The sequence below is a fragment of the Ovis aries genome, chromosome 6 (genome assembly GCF_016772045.2).
Source record: "Ovis aries strain OAR_USU_Benz2616 breed Rambouillet chromosome 6, ARS-UI_Ramb_v3.0, whole genome shotgun sequence".
NCBI classification, from domain to species: Eukaryota; Metazoa; Chordata; class Mammalia; order Artiodactyla; family Bovidae; genus Ovis; species Ovis aries.
Genome location: NC_056059.1, coordinates 85,456,130 through 85,462,377, shown reverse-complemented (window position 1 = coordinate 85,462,377; position 6,248 = coordinate 85,456,130).

Sequence of the window (6,248 nt, the reverse complement as noted above, 5' to 3'; positions counted from 1 at the left end):
TAATGTCATTTGTAGAAACATGGATGAATCTAGAGATTGTCATCCTCAGTAAAATAAGTCAGACAGAGAAGGAGAAATATCATAAGACATCATTACGTATGAAATCTGAAAAGAAATGTTACAAATGAACTTACAAAATAGAAAGATACCCACAGACTTAGAAAATGAACTTAGAAAATGTCAAGGGGAGGATGAGGGAAGGGATAGTTAGGGAGTTTGGTATTGACATGTACACACTGCTATATTAAAATCTTGTTGGATAACCAACAAGATCTACTGTATAGCACATAGAATTCTGCTTAATGTTATGTGGCAGCCTGGATAGTAGGGGTATTTGTGGGGGGAAATGAATACATGTATATGTAAGACTAAGTCCCTTCTCTGGTCACCTAAAATTATTGCAACGTTGTTAATCATCTATACCCCAATATAAAGTAAAAAGTTTAAAAAAAAAATAGCTGCCTGGTTGCTTTCATTCCCGTATTCAGCCCTTGATAAGGTATAGACTAAGAAATAGACTAAAGACTTAAACATGAGACCCGAAACCATAAAGCTGCTATGTTAAACCAGGAGGAAAAGTTCTTTGACAAGGGTCTTAGAAACAAATTTTGGGATATGACACCAAAAATACAAGGAACCAATGCAAAGCTCAACAGGTGGGGCTGTATCAAGCTCAAAAACTTCTGCACAGCAAAAGAAATGATCTATAAAATGAAAAGGAACCTACAAAATTGGAAAATATTTTTTGAAAAGTATACATCTGATAGATTAATATACAAATGATATACAGAACTCATTACTCAATATCAATTTTTTCTAAATGAGTAGAGGTACTGAATAGATATTTTCCCAAAGAAGACATGCAAATGGCCAACAGGTACATGAAAAGGGACATCATGTCACCAAGTATCAGGAAATACAAATCAAAATCCCACCTCATACCTGTTACAATCATTGATGCTGTTCATTCACTAAGTTGTGTCCAACTCTGCAACCCTACAGACTGCAGCACGCCAGGCTCCTCTGTCCTCCACTACTCCCAAAGTTTGCTCAAATTCATGTCCATTGAGTTGGTGATGCTATCTCCTTGGAGTCAGCTCTCTCCGGGGTCACCAGAGATGTTGCCTCTTGGCTCAAGTCCTAACATTCCCATCAACTAAAACCTAACTCTCAGCTTTTAGGTTGTGCATATTTTTTCCAGTCAACACTGCAAAAGGAGGTAAAATTTCAAAATGCATGTGTAATCAAATATCTTTTGTGTTTCCCTGGTAGCTCAGCTGGTAAAGAAACTGCCTGTATGCAGGAGACCTGGGTTCGATCCCGGGGTTGGGAACATCCCCTGGAGAAGGGAAGGGCTACCCACTCCAGTATTCTGGCCTGTAGAATTCCATGGACTGTATAGTCCATGTGGTTCAAAGACTCAAACACTACTGAGTGACTTTCATTTTCAGTCTTTTCAGTCAGTTCCATATTTTTATAAAATTGCTTAAATTTTGCAAATGTTGCTTTGTGTTGAGAAATTTATATGAATATAAATTAAGAAGGAGCTTTTAGTATTATGACCAGGAACAAAAGAATGCCTAGACTCATCCATCAATCAGACTTCATCTCAATGTGCTGTGTGCTATGTCGCCTCAATAGTGTCCGACTTTTTACTACTCTATGGACTGCAGCCTGACGGGCTCCTCTGTCTGTAGGATTCTCTAGGCAAGAATACTGGAGTGGGTTGCCATGCCCTCCTCCAGGGGTCTTCCTGACCCAGAGACTGAACCCATGTCTCTTTTGTCACCTGCATTGACAGGTGGGTTCTTTATCAATAGTGCCACCTGAGAAACCCATTTGTCCCAGCGGTTTCTAATAAAATGTGAAGCTTGCGAGCAGTACCAAAGAGAGTCCTGCTCTCATTCTAACCACTTGCTACTCAGTGCAGAGTTTGGTAAAAGGCTGAGTTGACAAGCTCTGATTCCAGGTTCAAAATGATTTTCAACTCTGTCCCTGCTCATGTTCCCTTTTTTCAACTGAGTACCATATAAAATGGAGAATAGCATACTTGGTGTGTCATCTCAGACAGATGGCATGGGCCCACTATGAGTCTGCTTAAACTGTTTGTGGAACAGAGATTAGAGACCAAAAGTCACTCTAACAATGGCTAGTTCCTCTCTGGTTTTAAGTGGGAAGAGGCAATAGAAATGTTAAGCCATAGTTTCCTGAATTTATTGTCTGTTCACTTGCCCATTCATTCAATAATTTATTCATTTAACCACAGTTGCTGCATGCAGGATTTTTTTTAAGTTGTGACATGCAAGATCTTTAGTTGCAGAATGTGAACTCTTTAGTTGCTGCCGCATGTGAGATCTAGTTCCCTGACCAGGGATCAAACCCAAGCCCCTTGCTTTGGGAGTATGCAGTCTTAGCCACTGAACCACCTCACTTACCCATTCAGAATGTGGCTCAATCAATCTAATGGCTTCTGAATAATCAGATAAACAATTCTAAATTTCTCAGCTAGGGTAGGAGTGGATGGGTATAAATTTGGGGAAAACGTGGCAGAGTCAGATCTATCCTAGAAAAATATAAATAAGCCCCTTTCTTTAAAATCTTCTTTAAAAATGTAAGATCAGTCTGAGTTTTCTCAAAAAAAAAAATTTTTTTTTTTTGGACTACAGGTCAGGTTCTTTGTTGATCTGAATTCCTTCCAAACAACCTACACAGAATGTTATTTTAGAATTGGCCTGGCATGTACTACATAGCAATTTGTCTTTTAAATATATATATTCCAGTAATTTCAGATTCTCTGGGATTTTACTCTATGGATTTGGATGCATAATCAGGCTTTAGTTAGATTTATGATGTTTTACAGATTTTTTAGATGTTTATGATGTTTTATAGATTATAAATTAAGATTATGTCACCTGAGAGAACATCCTGATAATTTTCACATTTTCTCTAATAATGATAAACTGACTGTAGTATGGATGATCCTTCTTGTGGCTATGTGAATAATAACATTATTATTTCTGTCATTCCTATGGGCTTCTTTATTTCTACATCAAAACTACTGACTAGACCCTCAGGGACAAAACACATTAGATGCAGGTCAATGATTTCTGTCTATGATGTACTAGGAAATGGGTTTTCCCACTACTATATAATAAAATGTTAGTTATATTGCCTCTCTAAGAAGAATTAATTGTTTTCTTACTCCCAAGCCATTGGCAATATATTATTGAATACACAACACAGAAAGACGTAAATTGCCTGAGAAATATCCTATGGGCAGGAAATATAAGCAAGTCACTGCAACATGTACTCCAAAAGATATAACAAGGATCATAGTAAAAATAAACTGGCTTAGAGAATACCTAAATCATGGGGAGGGAGGTGGGAGGGGGTTCATGTTTGGGAATGCATGTAAGAATTAAAGATTTTAAAATTTAAAAAATAAAAACTAAAAAAAAAAAATAAAAAAAATTTAAAAAAGTAAGCTGTTAATATAAATATTGACATTAAATTTGTTGCCAGTGAATGCTCAAAATGAAATGAAAAGCATATGATTAGAAACTGGACAAAAGGTAAGTCTTGTTATATAGTATCAGAAAGCTTAAGAAAGTGTGTACTATGACTACATGTAATGAAGGGTTTGTAAGTGACAAGCTTGTACATCTAGCTGAGATTTCCAAGCAAAGCTTCAAGATACTGACTGGTTTCTTTTGCTGTCTATAGTAAAATGTGACAGTAGAGACATTAAAATGATGAAAGAAGTGTTAAACAAAAAGTAACCTGGACTTGATGACATGAAATTCAGTCTGTCCAGAGTGCAAAGGAAACTAGTATTACGAGACTGATTGTAAAGCAAAACAAAATGCTCTGGAGAAAAAGCCAAGTGTGTGGTTATCAAATCTTTTGTTAATACTTCAGAAAGATCAAAGATCAGAGTATTCAGTCACACAAAAGACTCTTTGGAGACACTGAAGGTGTGAATCATTCAAACCAGAGGGAGTGGTGGAAGTTCCACTTTATCCCCATTTCGTCCTCCTTTGAAACACAGTGTCTATAGTGTTATGCTAGATCTGTCATCATTATATTTGGGGAGCAAATACTTTGTTCCTTAGACTCAAGGGAGAGGGATTATGCTCTCTAATGAATCATATTCAGAGCTTCTCCCATACCTGACTGAGATGATACAAAGGATGAGATTTAGGATTTTGAAGTCATGTTTTAATGTGTTGAGACTTTTAGAAACCTAAGGATGAGGTGAATATATTTTGCGTGTGTGATGAATATGAAACTCTGGGGCCCAGAGGAGAGACTGTGGCTAGCAGAATAATGACCAACAAAGACATCTAAGCCCTAATCCCCAGACACTGTGAAATGCCAGCACACATGGTGAATTTTAGTGAGCTTTGCAGATGTTATTATAATTAAAAACTTTGAGGTGAAGAGAATATCTTGCATTATCCAGGTCTAGCCCATCTAATCACATCCAAATTTTCTTAAAAGCAGATAACTTTACCTAGGTTCAGAGAACCAAAAACATAGCAAGACAAGAAGAAATCAATCTGCTAATGCTGAATTTGGAATGCAGGAAGGGGTTGGAATGCAGAAACCAGGGGAGAAATGCACCAGGGAATGCAGGCAGCCTCCTGAAGCTGAGAAAGAAAAAGAAACAGATTCTTCCCCTAAGCCTCCAGAAAGACATGCTTAGCTGTTCCAGCACCTGAGGTTTAGTTCATCAGATTTCTGATCTAAGAAGTAAATTTATAAAGTTTAAAGTTCTGAGTGTGTAGTAAGTTGTTACACCAGTAATTAAAAAAAATAACTAATTAATACAAAATTAAATTCTATGATTCTGTCCTTCCCATCATGGAAGGAAAATATTTCTTTATATTAACAGGTTCTATAGAGACACGGTGATAAGAAACAGAACACCTTAAGACCCAATACTCGTTTTATAAATGGATCACTGGAATGATCTTCTTGTTATAGCTCATAGACACAAATACTGAAAGCTAAAATACAATCAACCTGGGAAATAATAATTCAACAAGAAACCATTTGATTTCCAAGTCAAACACTGACTCCAAGCAGGTTCGATCCCTGGGTCAGGAAGATTCCCTGGAGGAGGGAATGGCAAGCCACTCCAGTACTCTTGCCTAAGAGAGTTCCATGGACAGAGGAGCCTGGTGGGCCACAGTCCCTGGGGTCACAGAGAGCTGGACATGGCTGAGTAACTAGCACTTTCAAGTTCATGTTCTTTCAAGTGCTAATTACCTCTCCTCTGGAAATTTTAAGACTTCCCAGATTAACCCCCTTTTTGTGGGGTTCTTTCATCTCATATCTTGATTCTCACAATCTGTCATAAGAAATTTTAAGAAATGAAATAAGGAAATATCTTTCCAGGAATTGAAACTTTCCAAGGCTCCTCTCAGCCTACAGAGCAAACATTTATATAACCACAGTAAATTTCTACTCATACTCAGAGGAAACTGTGTTCCTTCAGGCTTTCATGCTTTTTCACATTGCTCTCTAAACCTAGATTCCCCATACATACCTTTTATACTTGACAAAATAATAGTCAGTACTCTGCACCAACACCACTTTGTGAATATCACTTCTTTACTCTCCCAGGGAGATTTGGTCTGTGTTCTAAAGGGACTTACAAGAGGCTTCATAACCAAAATTGTCATGACTAAAAGTAATGCCTCCATCATGGACACGCAGTATCCATTTCCCTTTCCTTTTCTAGATTTTCAAATCTATATTTTTCCTTTATCTCTTTCCTCAGTGTCCAGGAAATCAAAGCTTATATCATTCGTAGAATCAATGTTTTGCTTAGAACCTATATCCAAATCCTTCTTAAGAAAGATTCTCCTCTCATTTCAGGTCAATAGGTTATTGATATCATGAAAACAAATCTATCCCATTACATACATCTTCCCCTTCCTGCTTCTAATTTGATGGGAATTTCTGGTAAGATTTTTTTTAATATCATATATCTCAATTTAAAAAGTAGGATACAAAATGAAGTTCAGAAGAAGGTACTTAGAGGATAAATTCTTTTGAAGAGTAAGTTTTGAGGAAATGTTGAAGAAGTGAGAGAAATAGAAGGAAGGACACAAATGTTCAGAAAAGGAAATGATCATAATTCAGAAGCAATATTCTCAAAGGAAAGTGACTAAAGCTATACTAAACTGACTGAAGTTATACTCAAAGGATGCTCATGTTCATATAAAGAGGGAAAAAGGAAG